The 19,967-nt window shown below is 48.2% G+C and overlaps 2 long non-coding RNA genes across 4 annotated transcripts in view; both read left to right on the top strand.

The window, feature by feature from the left end:
• The window catches only part of LOC131402318 (uncharacterized), a 249,624-nt gene that overhangs the window by 94,392 nt on the left and 135,265 nt on the right, over positions 1-19,967 (top strand). The gene's annotated exons all lie outside the window — the stretch shown is intronic.
• On the top strand, positions 15,451-19,004 carry LOC131402320 (uncharacterized). The gene is made up of 3 exons (XR_009218533.1): positions 15,451-15,522; positions 18,123-18,435; positions 18,607-19,004. It is a non-coding gene; the product is annotated as an uncharacterized LOC131402320 (long non-coding RNA).

Raw genomic sequence — 19,967 nt, 5'->3', positions numbered from 1 at the left:
TGCACTGCTCAATCGATACAGGAATCCAAAACAAAGAAACACAAATATTGGGATCAACACAGATAAGCTGCCTGCTTCCCACAGGACAGAAGGAAAGCCACATGCAGAAAGTTAAACACATTCTAAACACTCCTGGTAGAGACAGAAGCCCTGGAGTGGGTCAGTCCCTGGTGCAGAAGGGTGGCGATACCTGAACAGCCACAGGAATGGACTCTGGGAGCTCATACACCCTCCCCTGCCTGGGAAGGAAAAGAAGGGCTCCCTCTCTCAGCTTCCACTCTCACAAGTGAGGAGACTCTCGACAGGATGCAGTTTAATGTTGTAACTCAAATGAACCCTAAATTCATAAACTCTAATCCAGACACAGAACTCCTGACATTCACAGACTTTCTCAATGTGAACAAATTACACTCTGCGGGGCCCCTACACTGTGGGTGCAAAACTCCACCCTACGTGTAGACACAGGCTCAAGGGAAGCAAAGGGACAACCTCAGGAAGGGCAGCAACTCCCTCCCCCTGTGCAGGTGCCTTCCCAGCTTTCCAGGGCTCTGTAGCTTCTCTCAGCAGAAAGCCTCCTTCTGCAGTGAGTATGAGCAGGGAGGACACCCAGGAAGAACGTGTGGGCCTCAAGTACTTCTCTGTGCAGGCTCAAGGGGGGCTTATCTTAGAGACCCTGACCCCAGGCCTCTGCTCCCAGTCACGTTGCTTTGGACCACAGTGACCTTGTAAATGGCCAACCCAGTGTTTGAAGAATCCAGCAAATTCACACAAACCTACACTTTAATGGAAAGGAGAGAAGAAAGTTGTAAAGCATTTTTCTAGTTCAACAAGAAAAGCCACATGTATTTATTACTTTCAGAAAATAATGTTAATTAACTATTTCCGTGGAAAGACATTGTTTTATAAACAATTAATCATATTACAACTTGCTGTGCAATTGTAAGCCCTGGAATTCCATTTGAAAATACTGCATCACAAGGAAAAGAACAGAACTAACAATATGACTACACACGCTCAGGGGAGGCAGAAAGGGAAACAAGAATTTTTAACACATACAATGTAATACTAGAATCTTTTTTTTTCTGAAATTTGCCTATTTCTTGCGTCTTTGGAAATATTTTATACTGCTTTTCAAGCCCACTGATTACATAAACTTTAACTTTTGAAAACCTGAGGCTCCACTAAGTGAGTAAATCTTTTCAAGGTGACAAACCCAGGGAGGGGCAGTGCAAACAGGCCAGAACACCCAAGAAAGTTGGCACAGAGGAACCTCCACTCCAAGGCCTTCCCATAGGATGTCTGTGCCAGGAAGGAGCCTGGGAGGGGCACAGGGAGTTCATACGACAGATTCCAGGTGGCCATTCTCTGCTCTTCTCTCGTGGAAAAGAGCCACAGACAAACTATAAATCTCACAGTCAACTCAGCCAAAACCAAACTCCCACAGCTCCCCACCAAGCAGGACCTCTCCAAGTCTCCCCAGCTAAGTTTCTTGACTCAGGCCATAAACTCAGCACCGGCTTCAAGTCCTCCCTCCCCAGCCCCACCCCTCACCACTTCCCATCTGTACACAGTCCTACTGTCTCGATCTCCAAACACACCCAGAATTCAACCTCCTCTCCCCACCCTGACCTACATCTCCAAGGCCTCTTGCCTGGCTTATTGCAACAGCACCCTAACTGGTCTCCTTGCCTCTGCCCCGGCCCCTCTGTGGTATGTTCTCAACAGAGCAGCCAGATCAAGTCTGCTAAACCTATGTCCAGCCATGTTACTCCTGCTCTCAAAACCTTCCAAAGGGTCACCATCTCATTCAGAATAAATCAATGCCCGAGTCCTCGTTATGACCAACAAGGGCCGACGATTGGGCCAAAATCACAACTCTGCTTTCAGCTCCTGCTGCCGTCACCGGCTGTGCCCTGGCCACACTGGCCTCCTTGCTGCTCCCAGAGCAGGCCACTTGCTCTTCCTCCTGCACTGCTTTTGGAGCTTGTTCAAAATCTACCTCTGCGGTGAGACCTTTCCTGGCCCTCCTGGCTACAACTCCACCCCCCTCCAGCCTGGCACACATCACTCTCCCACATGAGCCACACCATTGGTGTCACATCTAGAACGTCACCCAGGGCATGCTTTTTGTGTTTTGCTCACTTCTCTGGCACCAGGGTCTAGGACAATGCATGAACCAAACCTTGCACTCAATAAGAAATGTAGCTTAATGAATGGATAACTATAAAAACTACCAGGAACTGCCTAACCCTTGGGCAAGGGAGGCTGAATCTGTAAGAACACCAGGGGCCAGGAGAGGCTGATCCATTAATCAGCCCTAAAAGGACGCACAGCATCATGTTAGAAAGAAAACTCCCCACCCCATCCTACAAATACCGTACATGTTCTTATCAGCATCAACAGAGGCCTTCAAACACAAACACCTTTTCTACTTTGAAGCAGCCTTCCGTGTCTCATTACCACTCATCGCATGTCTTTTCCTGACTTTACCATGATGACTTTCATATCTAAGGTAATATGACTGATATTAAACTGTGTTTTCTACCTTAACCAAGTCTCTCCTGGGAATGGTCGTAGGTATGTAAGCGGTAATAACCTGAGAACAGATGGAGAAGTAAATAATTCTATTCCTTCCCCCACCGTGTGCCCCCAGCAAACAGTGCATCACTGTCTGATTCTTTATCTTTTTTAAACAAACGTCACCAGAAATACATCTGCTGAACATGCTCCTTTGGAAGTCAGCCACCTCACGTTTAAGTGGCCAGATGCCACAAACCATTGAAATATTGCCTACTAGTCTACTGTACCGTTCCCAAACTGAGATTTCAGTAAATTTACGTTGCAGCTGCCAGGAAAAGAAAAAGGAATTAAAAACAATGCCATCCTGCCGCCTGGTCAGCCTGCTTCGAGGTTCAGCCTGAGGCAGGCGGCACTCTGTGCTCAGGCCCTCCTGGCCGGTCCAGCAGGTGAGTCAGCACGGGGCACTGTGTGGCCTTGGTCTGTGCCACCATCTCTGCTCTGGGTGCCTCGGGCCACTACGGCCTCCCCATGGCCACCAGCACCCACCTTATGGCCTCCACCACCCTCTCAGTCCCACCCCATGACCACCGTGCTCTCCATTGATTTGGGCTGAGGCCTACAATGTCGGGAAACAGGGTATTCTGGAAACGCTCTTCCTTAGGTCACTATCTTCTGGCATTTGCTGTGACTTTTCTGCTCTTTTGATGGCAGTGAGCCTGCCTTGATCTCTGTGATCAGGAATGTGGCTGAGCAAAAGCCGCTTGTACCTCCGGGATGGACGCACCTCCCAGATGCTCTTGCTAGACGGGTCCTGGCAGTGCAGGGAAAGGTGGCTCTGCACTGGAGGTGAGTCCTGGAGAGGCATCTGACAGTGGACTCTGCATTTGACAGCATCCTGGGTGGTGGAGAGCGTGGCCCACTCCTCACCCGGGGGTTTACCCTGGGGACTCGGGGAAGGGGCTCTCTCTTCACTTCTTCCTTGGGCTCCGACAGCATGGTGAGGAGTTTGCCTGTCCCCTGGCTTGGCTCCCTTCATGAGGGCTTCTGGAAATCAGCCAGTTCAGTGAGTCCTTTCCTGCTGACTCCGCACTGGAGGTCCCAAAACAGTGCACTGAACACATTTTACTTTGAAAATCTCCTGGCAGATCCTTTTGTTTTGCATTGCAGGTTCTTGTTGTATTTTGGAAGAGCTGAATGCCACTTGTCTGTAGAATTATTGAAGGTTTACAGTGGTTTGTTCTAAGTCGGAAGTTGTTACAATCTATCCAAAGAACTAGTAATGTGAGCTTGTTTCAGAGGTCAGCCACCCTGCTTTCTTGACAGTTCCTTCAGAGCCTGTGTCCCATAAGTTTTGTTACTGTTTTTGAGAATGAGGCAAAGCACTGCAGTGAAGGTTGCTCTTGGCATGTGTCATTGTTTAACGTGGTCTGGGGGCAAAGGAGGTGGTGGTCCTTTGGTAACTAGTCACAAAGCATTGAGAAAGGTTAGAAGGTCATGTTGCTTGGAACTCCCTGAGGACCTAGTATCCACCTGGTCTGGTCCACAGCGGACTCAGGGGGGCTAGATGACCTCAGGTGGAGCAGAAAGCCCTTGAGAGAGACCCCCCAAACCCCCATGTGCAGAGTTTGGTCTAAATAGAGAATTTACCTTAATGAGGAGAAGAGATGATGAAGTGTCTTGGTCAGTACCTTGCAGGGGCTTGTTGCTTTGTACAGAGAACAGCTTTCCTCCTGGTAAGGGGAGGACAGGAGGAACACGCAACCACAACCCTTGGGGCTGACCTTCTCCTGGCGGCAGTCCTGCATACCTCAGCTACTTGAGCAGAGCTGGGGCCAGACGCCCCGCTGAGTGCCTGGGAGGCTCTGCTGTCCGACACCTGGCCTGGCTTTGAAATAGGGGGACCAACCCTCGCCGTTTTAGCCCATGGACAGCAGGAGGGTTGGGTAGCCATGAGCTTCTAGGAACTATTTCTGAGGCTTCCTGAAGCCTTTCCTGTTGTCTTGATGCCATCCTGTGCTATCTGCCCGAGTGTCTGTGTCCCTACAGGGCACTTACCACAGCCTGGGAGGAGGTATTCACCTTTCTTCCTCCTCTGCCTTAGATGGTCAGTTTCTTAAGGTAGACAGTGGGTCTTTCATCTTTCTATTCCAGTAATAACTTGCAAGCAGAAGGTGCTTCTTAAATCTTTACTAAAGGTTTAAATGGGTAAATTGGCTACAGGTGTCGGTGTTCCCAAAAACACTTGTTTTGTTTCTATACTTGATTATTTTAGGGGTAGACATTTAATCCTTTCTTTCTAGTTACTTTTTCATTTATCCTTGCAGGCTCCACATAAAGGGCTCAATGTCTGGTTCAGTGGTTAAAAGCTGTTCACAGGGATGACTGGACCCCACTAAGCATTCTTTCGTCTGTAGTGAACGTTTCACCAAAAAAAGCTCTTGGAAAGGCTGGATGGTCAGTATTACATGCTCAAGCCATGGCCGTGCCCTCCATCTTCCACCTGATTGAGAAGGGGGGGCTGAAGTCCGTGGCTGCCCCAGGAGAAAGGACACCAGGAAGGCCACCGGGGACCTAAGGAACATGCGAGTGAAGCAGATGGGAAAGGAGGTGCAGGTTCATCGTTGTCCTTGAGGGAAAACCTGAGGGCCTAGCAGGGCTCCCGCAAGTTGAAGCAAGCCACTGTGCAGGGTGAACCTGCACCCAGGGCTACCCAGGAAGCCGCCAGTCAGGAGCAGGTGCAGAGTCTCTGGAAGGAACTCCAGGATACAGTGTGGCCTCCACAGCATCAGGCAGCCAGGGAGATGCAAACATGTCTGCTATGGATGCTGACAATGAGACCCCCCTCCTACCTGCCAGGGTCTCTTAGGTAAGAGTGGCATTTCCGTGGATGACTTTATCCCTCAGGATCTGGGGTGTGCAGATTTATTGGCTGGCAACTTTCTTACACTTTCTTCTCAGAGCACACTCGAGAAAGGTCATCTGTCCCCCACGAGGCTGTTGACCGAAAGAGGTTGAAGAGAGATGTGGAGCCCAGCTGCAGAGGGACCAGCCTTGTGCCTGACTAGGGCTTGGCCCAGAACCCTCAAGTTCATCATTCACAATGATGCCTCAGAAAGCCTCCCAGAGCCCCTCCACCCTCCAACAGATGTCACCTTAAAGCCAGACACAGAAGCTGTGCAGAGCAAGCACAGCAACACCGGCCCCACGTCTCTCAGAAAGGTCATCCTGTCAGCACTGGGGGCCCAAGAACTCCTCAACTCGCTGCACTCCTACTGCTTCTGCTCCCAGGGGAACAGGAGCATGGGTGCCACCTGTGGGAGCAGGTGGAGAAGAATGGCGAGCTGAAGAGGGGCAGCTGCCTACAGCCAGGTGCACACGCTGCAGGAGGAGCTGGACGAGCTGAAGGGAGGGGGCTCCCTGCCTTAGCAGCCTGCTGCCCCCAGCCAGGGTCAGTCCCGGTGCTCGGGGCTCCCCCACTGCCTGCTCATCATGAGGGGTTTCCTGCTATGCAGCAGACGGCCCCTGAGCACTTCTGTGTGCAGCATGCCTGCTGCTGTCTTGGGAGAAGGCTCTGCTGGTAGCCCCCCCTCGCAGACAGGGAGCCCAGGCTGCAGAGCTCACCCCGCCAGTTCTAGGGTGCTCGAGAGGCAGCGGTAGTTGTCAAGGTTTAGCCGCTGGGAAAGGAGGCATTGCAGGTCTGCTGGGAAAGCCAGACCTACACAATGAACGGTGCCTGGATCCTTGTTTTTCCACTTGAACAGGAGAAAATCAGCTTCTGTTGCATCCCTCACACAAATGTAAATTCCAATGAGTTAGGATCTAAATGTGAAATAAAATCGACATAGTAACTATTAGAAAAGTTATAGGAGACTCTTAAAGTCATGGGGAGGTTCTTTCCATTTGTGTTTTAATGAATATCCATGAACTGAAGTCATTTTGAACATTTTAATAATTTCTTTAAAATTTTAAACATCTTTTTGAGTAGAGTACATTCTCTTTTGTAAATATTAAAGCACTACAGAAATATATAAGGTAAGAAGTGGTAAAAACTCCTATTTCTCACCTACCTCCCAGCTTTTATTCCTTGTTGGTAGTAAAATTTGGTGTGTAATCTCCTCAACTCTTCCCTGTGCTTTACATGCATATTTCTCCACCTGTACGAATAGGTTGGATATATTTTTGGTGTGTTTATTGGCTATGTTTCTGATTTTCCCGCTCTCTTACAGTTTAGTAGTTGTAAACATTGGTTTCTCAATATTCCTTATGTATTGAGGGTACCATCTTTTGTCTGTTATACATCCATGGAAAACATTTCCTTACCACATAGTTCATTTAATCTGGATCAGTGCTCGTCTTCCCAGATGTCAGTAACACTTCAGGAGGGAAACGGCTCTATGTGACTGGCTGTTCAGGATCTCCGGGACCCCCCAGGGCAACAACCGTTAGGACAACACAAAACAAGAAACAAAACCCATCCTGCGTGTTTCCAGATGCATTCTGGTGGAAGGACAGCTCCAGTTGAGGACCGCTGATGTTTTGGTCAGAGTTATCCACTATGTTCTCCTATCACGTTAAAGCAGTTTCGGTAGTTTCTTGTACCTGATGGTACAGTTTGGTGCCTTTGTCTGTTCCTCTTGGTCAGACTGTGCAAGGTTTCTCACTGGTACAAGTCTTTCCAGAGAGCCAGCCCTTAACTCCATTGCTTAGGTCTGCATTGTTTTTCCTGCCTCGTGAATCCTCACTTCATTCTGCTGTTGTTGGTTTTATTGTGGTGTTATTCTGGCTCCTGGAGGGAAGTGCTCAGCTTCTTCATGTAGAGTTGATATTCCCTGATACCTGCAGTGGAGGCTGTGTCTCTTCTGTCCCTTAGTCTCCACGCCATGGATTTGGCTCATGCTGCTCTCAGTGCTGCTCATTTCTAAAGAGTTTGTCCTGTCTGTCTGGATCCCCTCTGTAACCTGAGAGATTTAGAAAGGTGTGGACAGATTTTCAAGTGGATAGGTTGGGGGAGGGGAGCCAATATTTTGTGATTATTTTTTATTTTTATTGCTTTAAGGTCCCGTAATATGGTTACTTATAGATTTCTGCCTTTTGGACTCTTTAGAGATTTCACTGTGGCTTAGCACACAGTCCATTGTGGTGACTGTTTCATTGTGGTTTGAGAAGAATGTTTCCTCTCCACTAGTTTCTTATGTTGTTGTCCCTCAGGCTGAGGCTAGATCTAGCTTTTTTGTGTTTGTCAACAGATCTGTTTCCTAACTTATTGTATCACTTAAGGGGAAGAGGAAAGTGACTGAATTGACTTAGTATAAGGAAATAGGAGGCTATCAGATAATGGACTATCTCATACACAAGATTTCTTGCCCAAACCTCAAGGTAAACACTAAACAAATAATCAAAGCAAAACCACATATGATAAACAAAGAGAAAACTAGAAGAATCATAAGACAGAACAACCAAACTGAATTGGCAGTCCAAAACAAATGGGACAAGAAACAAAGGAAATGCAAAAGAACCAGAAAATAAGTGACAAAACAGCAACATTAAGCCCTCATATATCAATAATTACCCTAAATGTAAATGGATTGAACTCTCCAATCAAAAGATACAGAGTGGCAGGAGGGATTAAAAAGCAAGACCCAACAATATGCTGCCTTCAGGAAACACATCTTAGCACTAAAGACAAGCACAGGGTCAGAGTGAAAGGATGGAAGACAATACTCCAAGCTAATGGCAAACAAAAGAAAGCAGGTGTTGCCATACTCACATCAGACAAAGTAGACTTCAAGATAAAACAGGTTAAGAAAGACAAAGAAGGGAAATATATAATGATAAAAGGGACACTACATCAAGAAGACATATCACTTATAAATATATATGCACCCAACATAGGAGCACCAATGTACATAAAGCAACTATTAACAAACCTAAAAGGAGAAATCAACAACAACACAATAATAGTAGGGGATCTTAACACCCCACTTACAGCAATGGATAGATCATCCAGACAAAAAGTTAATAAAGAAATATTAGACTTAAATGAAAAACTGGATGAGATGGACCTAGTAGACATATACAGAGCACTCCATCCAAAAACAGCTGACTACACGTTCTTCTCAAGCGCGCATGGAACATTCTCTAGGATAGACCATATGTTGGGAAACAAAGCAAGCCTCAATAAATTTAAGAAGATTGAAATCATAACAAGCATCTTTTCAGACCATAAGTCTATGAAACTGGAAATGAAACATGAAAAAAAAACTGGGAAAGTGACAAAAATGTGGAGATTAAACAACATGCTACTGAACAACCAATGGATCATTGATGAAATTAAAGGAGAAATCAAAAACTATCTGGAAACAAACGAAAATGATAACATGCCATATAAAGCCATATGGGATGCAGCAAAAGCAGTCCTGGGAGGGAAACTCATAGCGATACAAGCTGCTATTTTTTTTTTTAAGTAAACACTCTTTTCCTTTATCCCTGTCTTCTCCTCTGGTACTTTAATAATGCTTATCTATTTCTTTTCATGGTATCCCATAATTCACACTGCCTTTCCCCATTCCTATGCAGTACCGTTTTTCTTTTTGTTTCTTTGACTGGATGATTTCAAACGACACATCTTCTAGTTCACTAATTATTTCTTGTACATGGTTGAATCTGATTTAGAACCTCTCTATTAAATTCTTCAGTTCAGTCGTTGTGTTCTTCAATTCTAGGATTTCTGTTTGTTTTTCCTTAATGATTTCTGTTTCTATAATGAACTTCTCACTTATTCATGCACTGTTTCCTTATTTCATTTAGTAGTCTATCTATGTTTCCTTAGAGTTTTATGAATTTCTCAAAGAGGGTTGTTCTGAAGCCTTTGTGTCATAGTTCCTATATCTCCATTGCTTGGTCGGTCATTGGAGTTTTATTCTTTTTCTTTGGTGGTGTCATGAGTCTTTGATTATTCGTGATCCTTGTGGCCTTCCATTGGTGTCTGCAAATTTGAGGAAGTAGGCACCTCTTCCACCCTTTACAGACTGGCTTTAGCAAACCAAAGCCTTCATAGTCATCCCATCTAGGGGTCCTGGGTAGGCCATCTGGTGGTGTCCAGGGGCAAGCTTGCTGCTGGAGTCCTTGGACAGCCTGGTACTGGAGTGAGTGGAAAGCTTGGGTCTATGGTATTGTGTCTGGCCCTGGGCACAGCTGGGACCCTGAGATCATGAGTAGCCCCACTGGAGCCTGTTTTGGCAGGTCCTCTTTGAGAGCCTGCAGCCACAGGAGGCATCCAGGGCCATGAGAGTTCGCCAGTGCTGGGATGAGCTGAGAGCCTTGGTTCATGGGAGACTGCCAGGAGCCTGGCACCACGAGAGACAGCTTGTGCTGTGGTAGGCCAGAAGTCTGGATTCCTGGGAGCCTGCTGGGATCCTGGGGCCACAGGAGCTGCCTGAGGCTGCAGAAGCCAGCAGGCACTGGATCAAGATGGAAGCCTGGGTTCATGGGAACCTGCCGGTGCCTGGTGCCATGGGAGCTGCCTGGGGCCGCCTGAGTCAGCAAGCACCTGGGTAAACTGGGGGCCTGGTTTTGTGGGAGCCTGCAAGGAGCCTCGTTCCATAAGAGCTGTCTACAGCTGCTGGAACTGGCAGGTGGTGTGGTGAGCCATGGGCCTGAGTTCCCAGCAGCCCCCTGGGAGCCTGGTGTCATGGAATCTACCTGGGTTGCTGGAGCCAGCAAGTGCTGGAGTGACCTGGGGTCTTGGGTTTGTGGGAGCCCACTGGGGTCTTGGGTTTGCCCTGTTACAGAAGCTCCCTGTGGCTGTGAATGCTGCCTGTGGCTGCCTGGCATACGCAGGAACTTGGGTGAGCCAGGGTCTGGATTCACCAAAGCCCACCAGGAGCCTGGTGCCAAGGACACCACTTGTGGTCACAAGAGCCACCTTGGGCTGTTGAAGACGGCAGCCCCTAGGCTGAGATGGGGCCCTGGGTTCCCAGGAGCCTGGTGGGAGCCTGGTGCCAAGGATGCTGCTTGAGGCCACCAGAGCTGGCATGCTCCAGGGTGAGCCAGGGGCCTGGATTTGCAGAAGCCTGCAGGGAGCCAGCTAGGTCCACGGGAGTCAGCCTGGCGCTGGGGCAGGCTGGCTAAGGTCAGGCAGAGTGGAGAAGTCCCTTCTCATTGGGAGGTGTTTGATTACTGATTCAGTCTGCTTATTTGTTACTGGTCTGTTCAAGATTTCTATTTCTTCATGATTCAGCTTTTGTAGGTTGTTTCTAGGAATTTATCTATTTTGTCTAGGTTATGCAATTTACGAGTGTACACTAGTTCAGAATAGTCTCTTCTGATCTCTTTCTTTCTGAAGCATCTGTTGCAATGCCTCCTCTTTCATTTCTGATTTAGTTTGAGTCATCTTTCTTTGTTTTCCTAGATATTTTATCTAAGGGTTTCTCAATTTTATTTTTTCCAAAACTCAACTTTTACTTTTATTAATCGTCCATACTGTCTTTCATTTTTTTTCCACTCTCCTCTTGGTGACTTCCATCCTTCTGCTAACTTTGGGTTTCATTTTTTCTTTTTTTAATGCTGTGTGTTGTAAGTCAGGTTGTTTCTTTGACATCTTTCTTCTCTTGTAATGTACAAGTTTATCACTATAAATTTTCCTCTTAGTACTACTTTTGCTGCAGCCTATAAGTTTTGGTGTGTTTATTGTTTCTTTTTTTTTTTTTAAAGATTTATTTATTTATTTTCGCCCCAAAGCCCCAGTAGATAGTTGTATGCCATAGTTGCACAGCTTTCTAGTTGCCGTATGTGGGACGCGGCCTCAGCGTGGCCGGAGAAGCAGTGCGTCGGTGTGTGCCCGGGATCCGAACCCGGGCCACCAGCATCAGAGAGCACGCACTTAACCGCTAAGCCACAGGGCTGGCCCATATTGTTTCTTTTTGTGTGTGTGTGATGAAGATTGGCCCTGTGCTAACATCTGCCAATCCTCTTTTATTTTATTTTATTTTATTTTTTGCTGAGGAAGACTGGCCCTGGGCTAACATCCGTGCCCATCTTCCTGCACTTTATATGGGATGCCGCCACAGCATAGCTTGCCAAGCGGTGCGTTGGTGTGCACCCGGGAACTGAGCCGGCGAACTACGGGCCGCCGCAGTGGAGCGCACGCACTTAACCGCTTGTGCCACCCGGCCGGTCCCTATTGTTTCTTTTTGTATGTTTTGAGCTGTTTTCTAATTTCCCTTTTGATTTCTTCTTTGATCTACATTTTTTGTGTGTGAAGAAGATCAGCCCTGAGCTAACATCCATGCCAATCCTCCTCTTTTTGCTCAGGAAGACCGGCCCTGAGCTATCATCCTTGCCCATATTCCTCCACTTTATATGGGATGCCACTACAGCATGGCCTGACAAGCATGGGTTGGTGCGTGCCCAGGATCCGAACCCAGGCCGCCAGCAGCGGAACACATGCACTTAACCGCTACAGCACCTGTCTGCACCCTGATCTACTTTTAAGTTTAAGAGTTTTTGTTGAACTTCCACATATTATGAATGTTCCAGTTTTCCTTCTGTTATTGACTTCTAGTTTCATGCCATTGTGTTTAGAAAAGTTACTTGGTATTATTTCAGTCTTCTTTAATCTTGTTAAGACTTGTTTTGTGACCTAACATGTGATCTGTTCTGGAAAATAGTCTGTGTGCCCTTGAGAAGAGTGTACATTTTGTTGCTGTCCAGTAAAATATTCTGTGTGTGTCTGATAGGTCCATTTAGTATTTAATGTTTTCATGTCTGCTATTTCCTGATTTTCTGTATGGATATTCTATCCGTTAAAAGTGGTCTTTGAAGTCTCCTACTATTTGCAACTTATATACGTGAGAAGGCTCTTATATTGGGTATATATAAAGATCTCTTAGAACTCAATTATAAAAGACAAGTCAATGAAACGGGGTAAGCAACTGGAATAGACATGTCTCCAGGAAATACATAGATGACCAATAAGCACAAGATAGTTGCTCAGTATCATTAATTATTAGGAAAATACAAATTCAAAGCACAATGTGATACTATTTCACACTCAAAATGAAGGCTATATTCAACATAATGGAAAATAACAAGTGTTGGTAAAGATGTGTAGAAAGGGAAACCCACACACATTACTGGTGGGAAAGTAAAATGATGCAGCCACTGCAGAAAACAACTTGGCATTTTCTAAAATCTTAAACCTAGAATTACCATTGACCTGGAGAGGCCCATGGTAGATATGTCCAAAAGAGCAAACTTGCCCATAGACATTCAAAGCAACAGTGTTCACAATGGTCCAAAAGTGAAACAAACCCAAATTTCTATCCAGTTATCACTGCATAAACCAAATGTGGCCTATTCATAATATAGGATATTATAAGCCATAAAAAAGAATTAAGTACTGCTACATGCTCGGCCATGGGTGAATCTTGAAACGTGTGCTCACTGAAGCCATCCACAAAGGCAATAGATAACAGGATGCCATTTGAATGAAATGTCCAGAATAGGAAAATCCATAGGGGGAGAAAACAGATGAGTTGTTTCCATGGGTTTGGGTTAGCAGAAAATAGATTGTGAATGAGTATGGGTTTGTTTGGGGGTGTTGAAAATGTTCTGGAATTAGATAGTGGTGATAGCCACACGACATAATCATTGTGCTAAAAGCCACAGAAATGTATACTTTGAAATACTTAAAACGGTGTAGTCTATGTTAAGCAGATTTTCCACATAAAAATTTTGAATTTTTTAAGTTAATCAGGGTATTGGTTAATTTTAAGTTGCCTGGTATATTTAATAAGTGTAATTAGTGGAGTTATTAGGGGTGGGGCAAGTTGTAGCCAAGAGAGTAAACATCCGACGAGGGCTATAGTAACAAATCCTATGACTATACAAGCAACAGTCTAAAATCCAGTCCATTTCCATTGTCCCCAACTTGGAGAGACCAGCCATGAAAATAGGTCAGTGACCTCGGGGGCCTTTGGTATCTATTCAAAGATTTGGGTAATATTATGCAATATTTTAACCTCTTGGGCCATTTGGTGGAGGTAGGTTTGAACTTCTCTGTTGATGTACACTCAGCAAGTGTGGTTCTAGGAAAGGCACTAACCCCTCCTTCCTTGGCCGGTATAGACAGTCTAGGGCCAGGCCATTTTCTAAAACCATTTAGGCGAGAGACTCATGAGAGTGTTGTTCAGGGGTTAGGATATGTTCCTATGGAGTTGTTGTCCATGTTCTGTTAAGGTTGTTGATACTTCTTAGTTGCCTCAGTTTCCTGATTTTGTGTGGGTAGGGCCACCGCACCTGTGCCCAGTCCAGTCAGTCAATCCTAGTAGAACTGAACACCCAGTGCTATAGGTCTGACATTGTTTCTATGGGTTGGTAGTAGCCTGTCAGGGCAGGAAACTCAGGGGACCTGCGACCTGAGGGAAGCAGGCTGAGAGAGAAACAATAGTGCGTTGCACAATATAGCCTGGAGAAAGCTGCTCAGAGAGCTGGGGAGGAGAGACGCTCACTGGGTGAGAGCCTTGTGATATCAGCCCACAGTGAAACCCAAAAGTGGATGCTCCTGGTGTGAAATACTCCTTAGGTGACTTGAGGTAAAATAATTTGCACCCATTCACTGGTTACCTGTGCTATATGATTTCAAGGGGTATGGTTAAAGTGTTTGTCGGCCAAGAGCTGTTTGTGCCTGGGCACAAAATCACCAAGGTGGCCTCGAAGGCTACCCCAAAATGACCCCTCAAGGAGCAGTTGGGGCAGAAAGTGGGTGGAGCATTTTGAAGGAATCCTGGGGCAAAGATGTTGTTCGATGGAGTTGGCTACAACTGAGTCTCTCTGCAGGGTAAGCCCTTCAGCTGGGGTACAGTAGGTGATTGGAGGCCAAGTGACAGACCCTGTGACTCCTGATTCCCAGTGCACGGTTAGACCTCTAAGCCCATTGGACATAAATGGTTGTGGTGTTTGTGAAGCATCTTGCTGGCAGTGTGGAAAGTATAGGGGACGTGTGGTGGGAGACGTCATGATAGTGTCGGGAGGAGCTGTGTGTGAGATTACAGTGTTGAGGGGGAAGGACTGGAGGCAGGTGCAGTGGGTGTGTGACTAACAATGGTCAATGAAGGGACAGCCGGGGTGTAACTGGGGAAATCAGGGACCAGCAGAAGTAATGTGTTTAAAACAAGACACCAGGGCAGGCCCAGTGGCTTAGCTGTTAAGTGCGCACGCTCCACTACTGGCGGCCTGGGTTCGGATCCCGGGCGTGACCGACGCACCTCTTCCCCAGCCATGCTGAGACTACATCCCACATACAGAAACTAGAAGGATGTGTAACTATGACATACAAATATCTACCTGGGCTTTGGGGAAGGAAAAAAGGAGGAGGATTGGCAATAGATGTTAGCTCAGAGCTGGTCTGCCTCAGGAAAAAGGAAGAGGAGGATCAGCATGGATGTTAGCTCAGGGCTGATCTCCCTCACAAAAAAAATAAATAAATAAAATAATAAAACAAGACACCAGGCCCTAATAGAGCCACTTAGCCTAAGTCTCACGTCAACAAGCCGAGATTTAATTAGACTTTTTGCCCTCCCAGGAATAGAATCATAAACCAGTCAATTGGGAATCGCCTGATGAGCAGCAGGTAGGTCGCCTTCCTAATAGAGCCCTGCCATCCCCTAAAGGAAGGTAACCTTGCCGTAACCAACCCTCTTTTTGGTGTAGTGTAATTTCCTTGTTCCTGCTCCCTTCTGCCTATAAAAGTCTTTCATTTTGTACAGCTCCTTGGAGCTCCTTTCTCTCTGCTAGACTGGATGCTGCCTGATTCATGAACTGTTGAATAAAGCCGATAAGATGTTTAAAATTCACTCAGTTTTATTTTGTTTTGTACCAGTTTGGTGGCAGCAGTGGGATCCAAAGGAGACATCTGATGGCTTAGGGGATGAGAAACACAGGCAGTGGTACCTGCAAAACCTTTGAGTTCTCCATCTTTGTCACTGATTCTGAGAGCCGTGGGTAAGTTCCTCTCAGCAAGTGCTGTAGAGAAACACAGCAGGGGGCTGTGAGGGAGGGTTGGGCGTCACTTGGTAGAAGGGTCTGAAAGGCCTCAATAGGGTGACATTTGCTGGGACCAGAATGACAAGAGGGAGCCAGCCCTTCAGGGGTCTGGAAGCAGTGTGTCAGGGAGATGGCACCACCGGTCCTGAGTCTCACAGGCAGAAGTGAGTTTGGCCAGAGGAGGTCAGAAATATGGCCAGTGCAGCTGGAGGGAGGCTGGGAGGAGAGAACAGGAGCTGGGGTGGAAGGTAGGGCCAGGGCCTGGTAGGCTGTGTCAGTTACCTTTCCCTCTCTGACTTCATTGCCCCTAACCTTGCTTTTCAAAACTACAAATGTTGACTATCTCACAATTTGTGTGTATCAGCAATGAGGCACGTTTTAGCTGGGTGCCTCTGCCTCACTGAGTTGAACAGGTTGGGGCTGTGGCCTCAACTGAGGCTCAACTGGGGGAGGACAAGCCCCCAAGGTCACTCTCAGCCTTCAGGGTTCAGTTTGGACTGAGAGCCTGAGTTCCTTTCTGTCTGTTGGCCTGGGCACCCCCGTGCTTCTCTCCTCTATAGGCCTCCACATTGGGCAGTCCCAAAACACTGGTATTTGATTCCTCAGTTACAGGGATTCGACAGAGTGAGAGAGAGAGATGGAACATGAGAGAGGGAGTAAGAGGAAGTGAGAGACTTGTGTAGTTAAAATTTAGACAAGACATCCCATCACTTTGGCTCTTATTATGTTCAGAAGCCAGTTACTAACCACTTAGTGGCTCCACAGGGATGGCTATGCCATGAGTGGGGTTTACTGGGTACCATTGTGGAGGCTTCCCACCTCATAGGCCAAGATGAGGCCCTTGGGTCTCATTCTCCATAAAACAGGAAACAGTTGAATGGTTTTATGCCACAGAAGGCAGTATCTAAATTTCCGTTAGTTTCAAACCCCTCATGATGCTGACCTGAAAATGAGGCCAAGTTGGAAGTGACTATTCCAATATCACATTGCTAGAATCCAGGCCTGTTTTGAGTGGTGTTCTGTGCTACCTGTCACCCCTTCTTGTTATTCTTCCATCTCTAAGTTTGTGCCTTAGGTACATGTGACACCAGCCCACAGGGGTAATAGATATTATCTCATATACACCGGGTGAGGTCCCTAGGAAGTAGATTCTAGCCTGATCCCCATGGTGCAGGTTTGGAGACTAGGGAGGACCTGAGAGGCACAGGGACTTTCCCAGGATGCAGAACTGGTAAGAAAGAGGAGGTCTGCATTCATCTCTGTCTCCTCAAAGCTAGGACCTGAGTTAGGTTTCCAGGGAACTGTGGCTAGGGCTGTGTAGGCTCCTTGTGTACAGTTCAGGAAGTGACATGAGAGAGGAGGGTGAGCAGCCCGGGCTCAATGGGCAGCTCTGGAGAAATCTGATTGAGGTAAGGGTCCCAGGTAAAGGAATCTTGAAAAATGACCCCATCTCCTTGGTCCTAGGCCTCAACAGATCTTAGAACTCTGGTAACCAGGCACCCACAGTCCCCCATCCAGCTCACTTGAATGGAGACAGCCAAGAAGCAAAAATGTTTTGTTGTTGTATCCAAACTTTTGCAGGATCTGGCCTCAAAAAAACCCAGAAAGAGAATCTTTTTGATTGTTGCCGATGTTGGCTCAGCCCTCATCCCTGACGCCTCTGGGTGTCTGACAGGAGGCAGTGAAGGGTAACATGGGGGAGCCCAGGAAAGGCTAGTGCAGGCCAGGACACAACGGTGATCCCACCTGATCAACCCCACACTCCAGGCCCCTCATAGTGTGTGTGTGTGTGTTTGTGTGTCTGTGTGGAGTGGGGAAGGCAGGGTATGTGGGACAGGCCATTCCTAAGCAGGAGCTTGTTGTTAGGTGTCGGAAACCTGGTGGGTCTGTCACGTTCATACCCCAGATCATGGCTGACAGCATGAGAAGGTGAGCTCCTCTACTCGTATATTATTGAGCCCTAGAGGTTTCATTTCCTTCCCTCCCTGACCAAAGATCTTTGCCAGGATGCCCTCTGTGCCTGAACTGAGGAGCAGACTTTCTCTTGGGGGTTGGCCTCAGTGGCAGTGTGCAGGCCACCCCTGATTCCCTCTGGCCCAGCTCCCAGGCAGTCTTTGCAGAACTCCACTCAGGAGGTCGTCGAGTAGCTGCCCAATGGTTTCAACTCCACCAGCTCACTAGACAAGGAGCAGGTACATGAGGCCACCCACACCATCCAGTGCTGCTCTGAGATGAGAGCAGGAGCAGAGGGCCTCCACACTCAGGACCTTGAGATGATGGGGTTGGACCAGAACTAGGGTGGGACCAGTCAGGGGCTGTCTCTTTTTCAAGCTAAAGGGGACGTACATGCAGGTAACCTTGTCTGGTTCAGAGCTGTGCTCCCTTGACCCTATTTCCCTTGTCTGTTGTGAGTTTAGGAGGCCACTGAGGCAGAGCCAGAGGCTAAAGGGGACTGCAGGCTGGCTATTCCTGGAAGAGAAGTGGGATCTTTCCTGTATTTAGAAGGACACATGGAAAGTCAGCTATGTGAGTGAACCTTTCTCTTTATCCCGCTCCAGAGTCAGCTCCAGAGTTTCAGCCAGCAGCAGAAGCAGAGCTGTGGGCAGTGGTGGAGGTAGAGCTGGCTTCAGCTCCGTTGACACCACCCCCTCTAGCACTGGAGCCAGTGTCCCCTCTACCAGCAGTGTTGGAGGTGGAGCAAGGGCCAACATGGGCTCCAGCAGGAGTGGGAGCTGCTGAGTTGGAGTCACCTGGACCATCATTTCTAGTGGGAAGTCCATCTCCACCTGTGGCTAAGAAGTGTGAGAAGAAGCCCAACCTACGGCCTTCCCTCCTAAGCTGGTGGTGGAGCAGTTGATCGTGATGGATGCAGTGAGCAGCTGGGCTCTGAGGGCGGGGTGGGGTAGGCCTTCCCTCTGCCATCGTTGCCCCAGACCTCATCCAGTCTCCTATGATCTGGGCCCGAATCCTGGCTCCACTCCTTACCAACCATACGACCTGGGCAACTTTCTGAACCCCTAAGCCTTTGCTTTCCACCTGCAGAGCGTAGAGGTGGACACTAACAGGACCTGCTGCACAGAGTGGCTGTGCCGGCTCCTTGAAGAGAAGGAAGGGTGAGCAGGGCCTGGCACATCAGTAGTGGAGGGGAACTCACTGTATGCAGCCAGGTCCCTGGTGGCCCAACCGTCTGCTCAGGAAGCTCAACAGCCTCAGGACTTATTAGACACCTGATGTGTACTCCACTACAAGGGAGACAGACAAGGCCCGTGGTTGTAGCTGCCAGGGGAGAATGTGCATCAGAATGGGGAGTGTGACCAGAGGGGGATCAGTGTGTTGGAAGATGCCCCCTTGGGATGAGCCGAGGTGAGCCACCATCTGGAGCTTGGAGTTAGCCAGGACGGGCTGGATGCAAATGTCCCTCTCCCTTCCCTGCCAGTATTGGGTCCTGGGTCATCCTCTGTGTACCCTCAGTGGACAGAGAAGAAAAGCCAGGGACTCTCACAAGGCTCGGGCCACATCATGAGCTTCCTGAGCTCCAGCTCTAAACTGTGACCCCTGTGTGGGACTTTTGGGGATGTGGACACAGAGCTGGGGTGTGGCAATGTTGGGTGACACTCCCCCTGTTCCCCAGGAGCTCTTCTGGAAGGTGGTGCCCTCTCAGTGCCTGGGCTCCACCTGGGGCAAGAGGAACAAGCCAAGCAATGAGCACCTGGCACACACCGTCCGGGCCACCATCGACCACTTCAGAAGGGTGGCCAGCCTCGTCGTCACCACCTGCCTCGGGGACCCGAGCATGATGGCCCAGGACAGGGTGAGGGTGGTGGAGCGCTGGATCCAGGTGGCCCAGGTGTGCTGTGGGAGGCCCAGTGGAGCCCCTCTCTGGAGCCTTGGGAACTGCCTCCACCTTTATCAGATCCCAGGATTGCAGTGTGTGGTCTAAGCCCCTGCAAGTCCCTAGGCCCTTCTTGCCAGGGGAATGCTGACCTTGACTCCAGGTCCCACTGCAGGGATGCTCACTTCCTACCTGGCTCCCTCCCTGGGTTGAGCTAAAATCCTCCTCCTTGTGAGTGTTGCTCTTTGGGTCCTAAATGTGCCCTTCTGGGGCTCCCTGAGCATCTGTCTCATCCAGGAGAGGAGATTTAAATAGAAGGGGACTGAAGCTAGAGCAAGCAGGGCTCCAGCGCCCCACCTCACAGCTCATTCTCTTCCCTTCCCCAGGAGTGCAAGATCCTGAAGAACTTCTCCTCGCCCTGCACTGTCATCTCTGTTCTGCAGAAAACATCCATATGCCACCTGAAGAACACATGGGGGAAGTTTCCTGGTGGGTAGGCCTCTCTCCATAGGAGGACCAGGGTGGATGGGGGATCTCCCGTACGTCTGCCATTGGCCCCTCAGTCAGCTGG

This window comes from Diceros bicornis (assembly GCF_020826845.1).
Source record: "Diceros bicornis minor isolate mBicDic1 chromosome 7 unlocalized genomic scaffold, mDicBic1.mat.cur SUPER_7_unloc_2, whole genome shotgun sequence".
NCBI lineage: Eukaryota > Metazoa > Chordata > Mammalia > Perissodactyla > Rhinocerotidae > Diceros > Diceros bicornis.
This window is presented reverse-complemented; position numbering and strand designations above follow the sequence as displayed.